The following is a 16224-nucleotide window of genomic DNA, read 5'->3' as shown; positions in this document are numbered from 1 at the left end:
TAAAATTGTGAGCCCCATGTGGGATATGGACTGTGTCCAGCCTGATGACCTTGTATCTACCCTAGTGCTGCTTGGCACATTGAAAGCACTTAACAAATGTTTAGAAAAAAACATTTAGAAAAAAAAGTGTTTGAATCAGAATGGTAAGTAGGAGATAGGGTAAGACTTTGAAGGTGTGGTGGGGTCAAGTAGGGGACTTTAAGGTTTTAAAACGATTCACTAACATAGTGGGTGTGGAGGCATGAGAAGATGTCCTTGAGTGGAGCAGAAAATTTAGCAGTGGAGGTAGAAGCTCATTAGCCGTGCTCAGTCCTATGTCTTGAGTGCTAATTTGTGACAGCTCCTGTTAGCTAACTGCTGAGTCCTGATTGCTAACAGGAGTTGTCACACACCTTCAAGCTGTCCAACTTTCAGTTTGGGGTATTTGTCACCCGGGAGTTACAGTTAATAGTATTACCTGCACACTCACGTGTTGCCATAGCCTCAAGGGCACAATCTCCTCTGCCAACAGAAGGAATCAGCATGGCTTTATGGATAAAGCATAGGCCTGGGAGCCAGAAGGACCTGGGTTCTTATCCTGGATCTGCCACTTTCCTGTTTTGTGACCTTAGACAAGTCATTTAACTTCTCTGGGCCTCAGTTACACCACCTGTAAAACGGGGAGTAAGAGAGTGAGCTCTGTATAGGACAGGGACCGTGTCCAACCTGATTAATTTGTATCTACCTCAATGAACATAGTAAGAACTTAAATACCATAATTATTACTATTATAGAGAAGCATGATGTTATTACCCTCTCACTTTGTATTGCACTGGTGAGGTTGTAATCCTAGGTGACTGCAGCCAGATCTGGATGAAGAAAATAAGAAAATAACCCGTAATCAGTAGCACTCCATTAAGCAGCAAACTAAATCCAACAGAGTTTAAAGTACTTGCTTTGTGGTTCTTTCATGTATTTCCTTCTCTAACCCAATAAACTCTGGAATCCCAACTCCTTGGCTGTTCACTTGCCGCCTGAACTCTTGAACTGTGCAATGTATTGATTAGCACTTTCATTGGATAATTGTATTTACCAACGGGGAACACTATGACATCATTATTCTCAAGCTTGGCTTCAGATCATTTTGCTTAAAAAATATTATCTTAGACATGATTATGGCAAACAAAGTGTATTTGTAAGGGAAATCAACTCACCCTAGCAGAACAAGCCGCTGGTTAGGCTTAATCAGTAGACTACTGTGTTGAAACCACTCCCACACTTTCTGTGGAAGACTGCAATTATACACTATGTGTGCTGCTTAGGTAATTTCAAAACTTTCATCAAAGAAAATTGGGAAAAAAAGGGAACCTTCCTTCCTTTAATTACTGCATTTGTTAAGGCAGTGGACCTGTACGAATGTCTTGGAGTACCAGCAAACTGCCTCTGTAAATATTGTTACTTATTTAAAACTTGGATTTTGCCTGCAAATCTGTTTGTCATCTCAGTTGCCTGAACAAATAAAGAGAATCAGTTCAGGAGAGCACCTGTAATGATGATGCATGCCTCAGAGGCTGGGGAAGTTGGGCCAAATGAAGCTTAAGGTGCTAAATTAGTCAATCAGTGGTGTTTATTGAGCACTTACTGGGTGCAGAGTACATGCAAATAATATGGGACAGTCCATTACAATAGAGTTTGTAGACACATTCCCTGCCTGCTACTGTGAGTTGTAAAGCCTGTGTGGCAAGGCTTTGATTAAAGTGGCAATTAGTGAAAATTGTAGACACTTCTATTGTCATGAGAAAGATGAGTTGTTGCAGTTTTCCTCAGGCCCATAGAATGTTGAAGGAAAGTCATAGAATAAGCAAAGGTTCAAACAGTTTCAACTGCAAAAAATATGGGGAAAATCTGCTTTGCATTCCCAATAACTAATGTTCTGTTCAATTGGAAGCAAAATTGAGGTTATTCCTTCCCTGATGGTTGGATCTTTCGCTAATTTCTTTTTAGCTAAGTATATAATCGACACACCTCTCAGTGTCGCACCTGGAGAGTTTCCAGTACTCTACCGGTCTCGACTACGGGAGGGAAAGTCAAAGCAGAGGCATACCGATTCCATTCCTAGCTTGGGCAGTGACCAGCGAGTAGAAGGTAGTCTGCTACAAGTCAAAACTCACCTGTGCTGGGCAACCGCAACATGGGTGACGACTCAGGTTTACTGTGTGGAAGGAGGCAATGGTAAACCACTTCCATATTTTTTACCAAGAAAATTCTATGGATACACTACCAGAATGATTGCAGATAGAGGTAAGGCGTTTTGGGAGAGATGTGCCCATGGCGTCACTATGGGTGGGAGACGACGCAACAGAATAAGACAAGACAAGACATAATCTAGGAAAGATTTCTTCTTGGGTATTGCTAATTAAGGAAACCAGAAGATGGTGTGTTTGGGGTTGGGGTGATGGGGGAGGTATTTTTAAAATCATTATTTCCTTTCTATCTCTGATTCTGAACCAAGAGAATGATATTCTGTTTTATAATCAGCATTATTAAGGCTGATGTTTGAGCAGGGCTCCCCTACCTGAACACCGGTGAAAGTGGAAAGGAGGGTCATTCAAACAGGGGGCCTGTAATACAGTGGGCTGACAATCCACAGCACCTCAAGCAATAGGAACTGTGGCCATTCCTGCTGTAGGAAGAATTTCCAGGATAGCCTGGCAAGGCAGGGCACTTAGTTATGGTTGTCACCTGAAGAAAGCCACAACCTCATCCTGGGGAGTGCAACAGTAGAACAGAGAAGCAGCATGACATAGTGGATAGAGCATGGGCCTAAGAGTCAGAAGGTCATGGGTTCTAATCCCAGCTCCACCTCGTGTCTGCTGTGCGACTTTGGGCAAATCACTTCACTTCTCTGGGCCTCAGTTACCTCAACTGTGAAATGGGGATTGAGACTGTGAACCCCATTTGGGATAGGGACTGTGTCCAACCCGATTTGCTTGTATCTACCCCAGAACTTAATAGAAGCATCTGTAAGCATTTAACAAATACCATAATTATTATTATTATTACTAAGAGTATTTTTAAGTACTTACTGTATGCAGAGCACTATACTGAACACTGGGAATGAGTAAATGGGTGGGAATTAGGCACATTCCTTGTTCCTCAGGGAGCAGCTTATCAACAGTGAACCCCCAGGTTTTTCTCAGCATATGGAGGACAGGGGCGGGAAAGGGGGATAAAGAGGAAGACGGGGCTCTGAACGCCAACCCCATGGTGGTGCCTGCAGGCAAGAAATAGTATCTCAAGATCCCCTGAACTTCTGGAAGGCCCAAGACAATCAATCAATCAATCTATTAATCAATCAATCCATGGTATTTACTGAGTACTTACTGTATGTAGAGAACTGTACTAAAGGCTTGGGAAAGTGCTATGCAATGGAGTTGGTAGATGTGATCCCTGCCCACAAGGCACTTACAGTCTACAGTCAAGAGACCCAACCTTCCTCTCACAATGGGTGGGCCCCAAGCCACCATTCCACCCTAAGCTGTGTCCAACCAGGGACCAGGACACTAGATACACCCCCGACTCCCTCAGGTCCCCTAGGACTACTCCCCAGAGTAGGGCTGGACCGATAGATCATTTGTAGCAAAACTAGTGTCATTTGGTGGCAGTCACCCTTTCCTAGTCCTCTCCATGCATCTTGGACCAAATAAGAGGCGGGGGACATGCCCTCCCCAAAGACATGATGAAACACACCTACAGAAAGCAGTGTATGGACCTGAATTCTGTTACTCCAGAAGTCCATGAGGAAAGTCCCTCTGAGATTGTATGGCTCTCAACTGAGAACAGAACTCAACGTATTTATTTACAGGCAAGAGTGAGAGATAAAATGTCAAATATGCCCATTTTTATGAATGAACTCTGAGTCTTTTCGATTTATGTTACTTGTGATGGTCCTGTTGGAATGTATCATCTTGGGGTTGGGTATCAGTTCTTTAGACAAGAAGTTCATGGAGCCTCTAGAAACTTGGGGCATAAACCTACTTCTTACCCTCTCAGCTTTCCATCCACTCACCCAATCCTGCCCACTTATTCCAAGCACTCTCATTTGTAATAATAATAATAATAATAAAACGCTGACTTACTCCATGCCAAAGGTAATAGCTCTCCTCAAACAAAGGCTTCACAAGGATTAGGACACAGGAGTCAGGCTTAAAAACAGAGCTAGGCCCTATATGAAACAAAATCATTAGTGCAAAAAGGATTGATCCTTCCAAGGCAAACAGTATGGAAGGAAATGTTAGTCATGCATTGTGCATTGGTCTTTAAATCCAAAGTCACATGCATGAATTGGATGTCACCATCGATAGCATCATTTTCTGAAACACAGGACTACTAGATAAAGGAACCCATATAGCCCTAATCCTGTATCCCTGGGCCCCATTTCCAATTTCCCCAGCATACTTACTTGGAGAGTTTGAGAACTGAGACAGGCAAGGTCCCATGTTTGTTGGGGATAAGTGAGGGTGGGCGATGTGTACCTTCTTTTATTTTACATGGCAGAAGATGGAACGGAGAACAGTTTGGGGTTTCAGACACATCTGGCATGTCTGTTAGAGAAATGTGCATTCTTTTTGCCTATACAATACAACTCATAGGGAAGAAAAATCTATGACATGTAGCTTCATTGTTCTTAAGATAATTTTGCTCTTTGTGAAGACTAATTTTTTATTAAAGTAATCAAGATGATTTCTTATTGTCAAAATGCAGTACCAACAAACCATCTTTTTTATCTGTGTAGCAAAATACTAAGTGAATGCCATTTAAATGATGATCTTGTACAACATGGGCTTAATCACTACATGATTACTTAGCTAAAAGTAGATATTAACTTAGTGAAAGGTATTTTTTCCACCAGCAGTCAACCCAAATTAACAGTGTGTGCCAACTGATGGAAATCCTAGATAAAATTAAATTAATTTGACTCTAAGCCAATGAGGCTTACTAATTCAAAGCACCAGTACAAAGAGAAGAAACAGCACACTTTTTAAAATGCGAGATTATTCTACTTTTTATAAACCAACTACTGATTATTAACTTTAATTAAAAAGCCACCACTGCTTTCTAATCAAGAGACAGAAAGAATGGAAGATTAGCAGATTTCTACGGTCTCTTTCTAGTCCATGACATACCTGTGTCTCCATTAGGTCTCATATGACCTCTAAAGAAGTCACCAGACAATTAGATACTGGGGCAGGAGGTGACTGACTCAGTACTGCGACAACCAGAGGAGCAGAGATTGATAATGGGTTCGGTTCCAGACCCAGGACCCCACAACAATCCCAAACAAAAGCCTGGGGGATCAGGAAACTCCCAAATTCATTCATTCAATCATATTTATTGAGTGCTTCCCAAATCCTAGTGGAAAGAGTACAGGAGTCAGAGGACCTGGGTTTTAATCCAAACTCTACCATTTACCTGCTGTATGACCTTGGGCAAGTCACTTAACTATTCTGTGCTTCACTTACTTCATCTGTCATATGGGGATTAAATTTTACAGCCTTCTACTTAGACTGTGAGCACCATGTGGGAGAGAGACTATGTCCAATCTGATTAATTTGACTTAATTCCAGCACATAGAATAGTGCTTGGCACATAGTAAGCACTCAACAAATACCATAATTCTTATTATTATTATTCCCCTAACCTAACCCGCATCTATTCCTGCTCAACCCCGATTGGCAAGAGTGATAAGCAGGTGATGAACTGGGGGATGGCGGAGTGTGAAAGGTTGAACTAACGAGGCGCAGCATGGGCTAGAGTCATTTCCGTTGCATTCTTGAATTCCGCCAATCTATTCCTGCCATGCCTGATTCGATCCATTCACTTTTCCTCCTTCCTCCAAGACCCTCATTCACTCATTCAATGGGTACAGGAGCAGAGCCTGGAAAGGGGCTGCAGGGGACTGGGCCAGTTAGAAATTAGAACAGATCCCACTCCTAACACTGAACCTCACCCCATTCTGTCCACCCCATCTCTCAACTTCACAATTTCCACTACCACTCTTCCAAGAGCTGGGATGGAGAAGAGAAACAGGGGAGCTGAGATCAGCAGAGGCAGGGGTGGGGAACTGGGCCCAATCTGTCCTGACACCCTTTCATCGGTGACAAACTGAGAATGGGCAAGCAGAATGGCATAGGGGATAGAGCACAGGCCTGAGAGTCAGAAGGCTATGGGTTCTAATTTCAGCTCCACCACTTGTCTGCTGTGTGACCTTGGGCAAGTCACTTTACTTCTCTGGGCCTCAGTATCCTCATCTGTAAAATGGGCTTTGAGGCTGTGAGCCCCACATGGGACAAGGACTGTGTCCAACCCAATTAGCTCGTATCTACCCCAGCTCTTAGTAAAGTGCTCGGCACATAGTAAGTGCTCAGCAAATGCCATAATTATTATTATTATTAAGTGGGCACAGTAGGGTTGGGAGCCGGAGGAGCCTGGCAGTGAGGTAGTGGAGGGTAGGAGGACAGGGGACTCAGACTTATCTTCAATTCTTGTACTCCATTCCTGTTAGGAGGGGAATCAGGAAGCCAGGAAGTAGAGAAGCAAGGGATAGGTGCAGGGGAATAAGGAGATGGATGGGGTGAAAGCTCCTTTGGGGAATTGAACAGGATCAGAGCCACTGCCTTGCATGACCTGGCCAGTCATAATAATAATAATAACAATAATAATAATAATAATAATGGTATTTGTTCAGCACTTACTATGTGCCAAGTATTGTTCTAAGTGCTGGGGTAGATACAAAGTAATTAGGTTGTCCTATGTGGGGCTCACGGTCTTAATCCCCGTTTTACAGATGAGGAATCTGAGGCACAGAGAAGTTAAGTGGCTTGCCCAAGGTCACACAGCAGACAAGTGGTGAAGTCAGGAGTAGAGCCCATGACCTCTGACTCCCAAGCCCGTGCTCTTTCCACTAAGCCACGCTGCTTCTCATAATTATAGTACTTGTTAAGTGCTTACTATGTTCCAAACTCTGTGCTAAGTGCTGAATGGATACAAGCAAATCGGGTTGTATACAGTCCCTGTCCTACATGGGGCTCACAGTCTCAATCCCCATTTTACAGATGAGGCAACTGAGGCACAGAGAATTTAAGTGACTTGCCCAAGGTCATACAGTAGACAAGTGATGGAGCCGGGATTGGAACCTATGTCCTTTGGACTCCCAGGCCCAAGCTCTAGCCACTAAGCCAGGCTGCTTCTCTTCATGAGCCCCAGCTATCATGAACCTTCTGCCTGACACCCCATTTCTCACTCTGAGAATTCCAGAGCCGGGGAATGAATGGGTAGAGGATGGTGAGAGCTTGGGAGCTCTCAGCCCGCTGTCCTAGATTCGTCTCCTTGGGGAACAAAGCCTGGAAGCTGGGAAGTTTAGGAATCTGGAAGCCAGGTTCCAGGAGTTGGACCCTAGCCTGAGGTCTCTTCCCATCTACTGAGGTCACAAAAGAACTTTCAGCTAACCATGAGGCCGTTAGGAGGGCATCTAAAAGGGCAACTCAGAGTCTTTTTTGGCAAATAAGAATGCCCAAAGTCAGAGTCTTTTCTGCCCTCTTGCTCCTTGACTTCTAAGTTACTTCTCAGATGACCATTACTTCTTATCAGACTTGTTCTCTCTGACCTGGATTTTACCAACAGAAGTCTCATCTTGGTTCTGTTCCTACTTACTCTCTGATAACTGCCAGTGTTAACTGCTAATTGTGAGAAGCAGTGTGGCTTAGTGGATAGAGCATGGGCCTGAGAGAAGGATCTGGGTTCTAATCCCAGCTCTGCCATACATCTGCTGTATAATCTTGGGCAAGTCACTTAACTTCTCTGGGCCTCAGTTACCTCATCTGTAAAATGGGGATTAATAGTGTGAGCCCCATGTGGGAAAGGGACTGTGTCCAACCTAACTTGTATCTACTCCAGGGCTTAGAACAGTCCTTGGCACATAGTAAGTGCTTAACAAAGACCATTATAATAATTATTATTATTTTGTGTCACAAAATTCAATTCTGAGCCCTTTAGTCTTCTGGTTCTTACTCTCCTGGGGAGCTCAATCTCTCCCATGGCTTCAGCTCTTACCTCTATGCAGGAATTTTCCAAATGTGCATCTCCAGCCTTGAGCATCCAGTGATTTACAATATCAAGGTTCTTTTTATCCTCTGGCACCTTAAATTCAATATGCCCAAGCTGAATTCCTCATACCTTTCCTTAAACCTTCTCTTCCTAATGTTGCCATTACAGATAACACCATTATCATTCCCTGATTTTCCAAGTTTGCGATCTTGATGGCATCTTTGAATCCACTCCCATGTTCAGATTTAAGTGGGAAGGGGACCTTTTTTCTCAGCTGGAAGGCCACATACATAAAAGTGTGTGCCACATATACAGACAGCAAGGCCTAGTGGAAAGAGCATGGGCCTTAGAGTCAGAGGACCTGGGTTCTAATCCTGGCTAAACCACTAGTCTGTTGGGTGACCTTGGGCAATCAATCAATCAAGAGTATATATTGAGTGCTTATTACGTGCAGAGCACTGCGCTAAATACGTGGGAGAATGCAGTACAACAGAGTTAACAGACTCCTTCCCTGCCCGCAAAGAGCTGACAGTCTAGAATGGGAGACAGATATTAAAATAAATACATAAATTTAAAGGTATTTACATAAATGCTATGAGGTTGAAGATGGGGTAAACATCAAATGCCAAAAAGTAACAGGTCTAAGTGCTTAGGTGACAAAAGACACATTAACTCCTCTGTGCTTCACTTCCCTTATCTGCAAAATGAGGATTCAATACTTGTTCTACTTCCTACTTAAATTGTGAGCCCAGTGACTTTATTATCTTATATCTACCCCAGCTCTTAATACAGTGCTTGCCATTAGTAAGCCCTTAACGAATACCACTGTTATTTTTGATGTTATTATTGTTGTTATTATTATTATTTAAAGTATTTAGTGTTCCTGCTACCTATCATTAAAATTGTTATGGCATTTATTGCATGAAGAGCTGTTCATGTGTTTCCATGCAAATTTGCAAAACTTATAATTATATTAATATATTTGATACCAGTATTCTTACCGTAGCAATCATTACCATCATTACTTATTGTAAGCACTTCTTTGTGCAAAATACTAAGTTCCGGCAAAAGGTACAGGGATAAATATTCAAATAATAGTAATAATAATAATGATGGTATTTGTTAAGCGCTTACTATGTGCAAAGAACTGTTCTAAGCACTTATGGAGGTTACAAGGTGATCAGGTTGTCCTATGGGGGGCTCACAGTTTTAATCCCCATTTTACAGATGAGGTAACTGAGGCACAGAGAAATTAAGTGATTTGCCCAAAGTCACACAGCTGACAGTTGGCGGAGCCAGGATTTGAACCTATGACCTCTGACTCCAAAGCCCGGGCTCTTTCCACTGAGCCATGGAGATGCAGTTTTGTGTGTTGTCTGTCGGTGGTATTTCTATCAGTAGTATTTCTTGAGTACTCACTTTATGCAGAGCACTGTACTAAACACTTGGGAGAGTACAATGAAACAGAGTTGGTAGACACATTCCCTTACTTCAAGGAACTTACAGTCTAGGGGGAGAGATAGATATTAATATTAATAAATAAATTATGGCTATGTGCATAAGTTCTGTGGATAGGGTGAATATCAAGTGCTCAAAGGATCCAAGTGCACAGATGATGCAGAAGGGAGAGGAATTATAAAAAATTTTTATCTGGCTGGATATTGGGATGGGCTGGTTAGAATCAATGTAATAGCCAGACGTGGCTTTCATGCTATAGTTGGCCCACCTCTGAGCTAACGCCCTGTTAATCCTTTCTGCATAACACAGTCTACCCATCTAGACTTTGAGCTTGTTGTGGGCAGGGAATATGTCTCTTAAGATTGTTATATTGTACTCTCCCAAGCACTCAGTACAGTGCTCTGCATACAGTAAGTACTCAATAAATACAATTGATTGACTGACTTTTTAGAGATCCACCCCCTTCTCCTCTTTTAAAGCTACAACCCTATATACACCCTTATCACCTTCTAATTGAACTATTATCACAGTCTGATCATTAGTCTTCTTCTTTCCAGTCTCTGCCCTCTTCAGTCTATTTTACATACAGCTGCATTCACCATCTTCCTGACACAGCAAAGTAAATCAGTCCCCTCCTCAAACATCACCAATAAAGCAAAAATTTCTGATCATCGACTCCAAGACTCTCCAAAAGTTCTGTCTCAGTATTGGGGGAAAAAGCTCCATCTGGCCTATGCTCGAGAGTGGCTATTGGCCAAGGTGGCAACTGGGAACTACATTGCATTTATTTGGTGACCCTTTAGCTCCTGGGCTTCAACCTTGAGTAGCCATCTATCAATCCAGCCCTACATACAGGTATCTAAAGAATGAGGCATATTGTAGGAACACAGTAAAAGGATGTTTGTGTTTTTTAAAAACCTGCTCAAATCACCAAGGGCAACCACATAACATCAAGGAATGAGGAGGAAGGGGAGAGAACATTCCATTACTTTTAGCTCTTCTGTCTGATTTCTTCTGGGACTCTGAGCATATGCTTATTTCTATGGCTTCCCTGTGTACTTCTTAAGAAGTCAAAGTAAGAAACCAGCCCAAAGGCATTCCCCGGTGTTTTGTTTTAAATGCCACGAGCAGTCTCTAAGATCAGCCAGAATCGGTGAGCTCCACAAAGCAGAACTGTGAAAGGTTTCTGCTCCCGGAGGCTCTAGATTATGGCTGAGACAGGCAGAATATAGCCTTCCATTGCTGACCTCAATGAGCAACCAGGGATATTTGATGGCTAAAGCACTGTCAGGTAGATTGGGCCAAGTGCATTAACTGCTTTATAAGTGAGTAATAAAGCCTTTAAACTGATGAGAAATTTCTTGGGGAGGCCACGTTTTTCTAGTAGAAGTCACACGTTTTAACAACTGGTCCCCACAAGGGTTCATCAGGTCACACATGCAGAAGGCCATGAGCCCAACTATTAGGGGCTTAACAGAGGACAGGGACATGCTGGCCTGTTAATCATGCTAAACTCTGTCCCAGGTGCATATGAAGACTTAAAAACTATTCTTGTCTTGTCTTATGCAGTCGAGTCTTTTCCAACCCATAGCGACACCACAGACACATCTCTTCCAGAACACCCCGCTCTCCATCTGCAATTGTTCTGGTAGTGCATCCATAGAGTTTTCTTGATAAAAATACAGAATTGGTTTACCATTGCTGCCTTCTGTGCAGTAAACTCTAGTCTCTGCCCTCGACTCTCTCCCATGGCACTGCTGCCCAGCATGGGTGAGTTTTGACTTGTAGAAAATTGTCTTTCAACTCGCTAGCCAGTGCCCAAGCTAGGAATGGAATGAATAGGCCTCTGCTTGACTCTCCCTCCCATAGCCGAGACTGGTAGAATACTGGAAACTCTCTAGGTGTGACTCTGAGAGGGCCAAAAGCTATTCTAGAGTCCTGAAAATACAATCTTTGGCCACCATGTTCTACTACACTTTTTGAATCTGCAGTCGTCCTTGTGTTATGTTGTTTTGTCATTATCATTTGAATCTTTCCTCATATGCCCATTTCCAATCTCCCTGTCCCCCCTTTAAGGTTGGTAGTCTCCTGAGGCCAAGGACAAACCTAATTTAACCTTCATTGTCTGTTTCCTCAGATCTTAGTACAGTGCTCTATAGCCAAGAGTAGCTCAATACTTACCACTGAATGAATGAGCAAGTGAATGAATGAATTCATTATGCTATTGGACCCTCTTCCAAGCTATGGAATCACTTCAATCTGTCAGTCTAATCCGAGCTATTTTACAATTTCCCAACTCGATTAGTGTAGGCTTAAAGGTAGGGAACAGCAATGAGCTCTGCAGAACATTGTCCACGCTTCTACTCCTGTCTTCTTCTGTTTTTTGTTCCTATTTTATGTCTATATGTTTAGGCATGGAATTTTCTGGGAAGGTCCTGTTCTCAATATCATCAGCTCCAAAACACCTAACAGATTCTGAGTGCTCAATAAATTTGAAGAAAAATATTTTTTTAGAAACAATACAAATCCTGCTCACTTCCACAGCCACAGGGTTTATAAGAAAAACTAGGAGTTGACTTCAGGGAGAAAAAATAATGCAAGTTTCTTGACATGATAAACTACTTCTCCATATTCCTACCAAACGATTTATATCCTGAAGGTTCTAATAAAACCAAAACATATCTTGGTCATCTTGTGACATCCAGAAAATAACTTAAAACCACAGACAGCTCAATTCCATTACTATGAGATGGAACTGAATATAATGAAAGCCACCACCACAAACTTATTTTACTACTGATCAATTAGCAATTGAAATGTGTTTCCATTAAACAAACCTACTAACACCCCCCCACGCCCCTTCAAGCATCAATGAGAGGAAAAACATTCAGTCTTAAAAATATATTTTATTAATATGGTCTATGGGAAAAGATAGATTTTATTTTTTTAATGGCCCTCAATACATTGACATGTCAAAGATGGGGGGGTTTTGTTAAAAAATGTGAATCACTTGGCAAATGGTTCTTTTTGTATTTTGACAATGAAGTTGAACAAATGAACAATCTTATGTAAGCCAGTAAAACTCGGGGGTGGGAGGAATAGATCCACTGCACTGCAACAGCATTCTTCTAACTTGACTATATCTATATCTGTTTCAACTGCCCTGCTGGATAGAGAATGGGCCTAGGAGTTATTCTAATCCCAACTCTGCCACTTGTCTGCTGTGTGACCTTGGGCAAGTCACTTTACTCCTCTCGGCCTCAGTTTCCTCACCTGTAAAATGGGAATTGAGACTGTGAGCTCCATGTGGGACAGGGACTATGTCCAACCCGATTTCCTTGTATCCACCCCAGTGCTTAGTACGGTGCCTGGCATATAGTAAGCACTTAACAAATACCATAATTATTATTATTATATCCTTAGATATAGCTATATCTAGATATCCATTTCTATATCTATACATATGTCTTTCATATTCGTAGATCATTCATTCATTCAATCGTATTTATTGAGCACTTATTGTGTGCTTGGATAATACAATATAACAACAAACAGACACATTCCTGCCCACAACAAGATCACAGTTTAGAGGGATGTGATTGGTGGGGAAGGTTACTCCATGGCGTGGCGTGGCTAAAAAGGCCAAGGCAAGACTCATAGTCCTGGCCATATTTTGCACAGAAAATGTGCTGGGGAAGAGGGAGTTAGGACTTTCTGTGAAACTCAGGAGGAAAGGACCTTTGCTCTATCCACTGGGCTACACTACTTCTCCCTGCTTCAGGAGGATAGTGAAAGCAGTTTAGGGACATCATTAAACACAACTTCAGACCATGCCTTTTCCCAGCTGAAGATTGCTGAGCATAGGCCTGTTTGGGACAAGACCATAGAGAAAGGAGGGGTTCTTTTTGAGTAAAAGCATTGTATGGAATGAGGGACAGGAGGTGAAAAAGAAAACCCCAGGCATTGTGAACATTAAATGCAAGGGGGCTGCGATAGGGTTCACTTTGCATAAGAGACATCTGGTTGAATTACGACTGTGACTGGGGATCCATCAATCCCTCATAGAAGGGGTTGAATTATTATCCAGCATGGCACTCCCTGCCCTTGCCAGTCATATGACACACATTAGTGCACCCAGACGGCCAGGATGGAAGCATAGATGTGGGCCTAGTGGGGACATCAAGGTGGGTGCAGTTGTCCACTAGCTCTGATGCACGGGATGGCCCTAAGAGGGGTCAGCTCTGGTTGAACAATGGGGGGTAGTTGAGGCCAACCAGGATGTAGGATCACACCTACCCCAAACTGCTGCTGGCCCTGAGGGCCAGCTTACCAGGGGATGAGATTTTCCATAGCCAGAGTGAGCCCTGTGGGCCTTTTCAGGAAAGAGAAAAAAAAAAGTCAACACTGGCTTTATTTTTTGTCAGTTTTCTATATAACAAGAAAACCAACACAAGGCTCCTCATTTTGCCCATTGCCAGGGTGCAGTTCCGGCAGCATGAAAAGAGGTGTGTGTGTGCCCTGGTACCCACTCCAGGGCTGGGGCCAGAAAGTCTGGGGTCCCCAGGGGAGATGCGGGTGCTTCCCCTCTCTGGCCCTGCTCTGGAGCCTGGGCTGATATGAGGAGAGACAGGCCTTGGTCCCCCCTGCCCTGCCGAAGAAGGGGTGGCATGATCCCTCCAGAGGAGCAGGTACAGAGCAGCTTCCCTTTGTATTCTCCCCTAGTCCAGCATCCCCAGGGGACAGTACGCACTGGCTGATCTGTGCACCCACAGTCCACCTGGTCTGAGAGTCAAAGGGATCTGGGATCTAATCCTGACTCTGACACTTGCCTGCTGTGTGATCTTGGGCAAGGCATTTCACCCTCATCCTCATCAGTCCCGCCATCGACCCCCGGCACACGTCCTCCCCCTGGCCTGGAATGCCCTACCTCCACACATCCACCAAGCTAGCTCTCTTCCTCCCTTCAAAGCCCTACTGAGAGCTAACCTTCTCCAAGATGCCTTCCCAGACTGAGCCCCCTTTTTCCTCTCCTCCTCCCCATCCCCCCCGCCCTACCTCCTTTCCCTCCCCACAGCACCTGTATATATGTTTGTACAGATTTATTACTCTATTTATTTTACTTGTACATATTTACTAGTCTATTTATTTTGTAAATGATGTGCATTTAGCTTTAATTCTATTTGTTCTGATGACTTGACACCTGTCCACATGTTTTGTTTTGTTGTCTGTTCCCCCCCTTCTAGACTGTGAGCCCGTTGTTGGGTAGGGACCGTCTCTATATGTTGCCAACTTGTACTTCCCAAGCACTTAGTATAGTGCTCTGCACACAGTAAGTGCTCAGTAAATATGATTGAATAAATGAATGAATTTTTCTGTCCCTCAGTTACCTCATCTGTAAAATATGGATTACGAATGTGAGCCCCATTTGGTACGTGGACTGTGCCCAACCTTGTATCTACCCCAGCACTTAGTACGGTATTTGGCACATAGTAAGTGCTTAACAAGTACCATTAAAAAAAAAAATTTCAGATAGCCAGACTTGGTATCCCGCTGTCACTTAGCCTTCTCACTTTCCCACCAGCTTTTCCACCCAGCATAACTGTGTAAAGAAGAGCATGGGTTTGATATTAGAAAATTGGCTACATTCCAGAATGTCATTATTTGTGCTTTTGTCTTGCCATTTGATATTGAATAGGACCTGTAAATGATGCTGATGGAATCTGCTGCATAGTAGATCTTTGAGCCCACTCTTCCCACACTCTTGGCTATAAAAATGGGAACATCCTAGCCACATGGGAGAGTACAAGTCAATCAATCAATACATCAGTCAATTGTATTTTTTTAATACTGTGTGTAGGACACTGTACTAAACACTTGGGAAAGTGGAGTAAAATAGAGAGAAACATGCTCCCTGCCCTTAAGGAATTTACAGACTAGACGAGAAAACAGACATGGAAATAAATTACAGATAGGAGACTTGGCAGGGTATAAGGACCTATGTACATAGGTTCCTTGCGGCTGAAGTTATGGTGACTAACAAATGCTTAAAGAGTACAAATCCAGTACATACTTGATGCAGAAGGGAGAACGAGCAGGTCAAGATTCTACTCTGGAGCAGAAATGCCTCAATAGGTCTGCCTCAGTCTGGGCTAATAAACAGATGACATGTGTTTGCCCAGGAAGTTGTGCAGTTAAAGGTATCAGAAGTCTCCAGAGCGGTTGGTACGGATCCATAAAAAAGGATTCATAATAGATTACTTGAGGGAAAAGTTTGGGATTTAGGAGGAAGTCAAGAAGAACAGCCATTGCCCTTTGTTGGCAATGATTTTGTGATGCCACTGTCAGAGACAGACACTGGAATGGATGAGTTAGTGGTCTTGCATAGTAATGGCAATAATTGCTTATGTTCTTCATTATCATCATCAGCAGCAGCAGAAGTATTTATTAATCACCTTCTGGGGGCCAGTCAACATGCTGGGAACATACTGTTTGCATAGCACTATACTAGGTGCTTAGGAACTTAAAGTGTAAGTGAAAGGCACAATCCTCACTGTCTTCTTATTATCTCCCCCTCCCCACTCCCAGCAGCATGGTTTAATGGATTGAGCACAGTCCAGGGAGTCAGAAGGACCTGAGTTCTAATCCTGGCTCCATCACATGTCTGCTGTGTGACCTTGGGCA

General features: G+C 43.1%; 1 non-coding gene across 1 annotated transcript; it reads left to right on the top strand.

The window, feature by feature from the left end:
* Window positions 1–2001: 2001 nt before the first annotated feature.
* LOC119938880 lies at window positions 2002–2140 on the top strand. The gene has a single exon (XR_005454575.1). It is a non-coding gene; the product is annotated as a small nucleolar RNA SNORA7 (small nucleolar RNA).
* Window positions 2141–16224: the final 14084 nt, after the last annotated feature.

This window comes from Tachyglossus aculeatus, chromosome 16, assembly GCF_015852505.1.
Source record: "Tachyglossus aculeatus isolate mTacAcu1 chromosome 16, mTacAcu1.pri, whole genome shotgun sequence".
NCBI lineage: Eukaryota > Metazoa > Chordata > Mammalia > Monotremata > Tachyglossidae > Tachyglossus > Tachyglossus aculeatus.
This window is presented reverse-complemented; position numbering and strand designations above follow the sequence as displayed.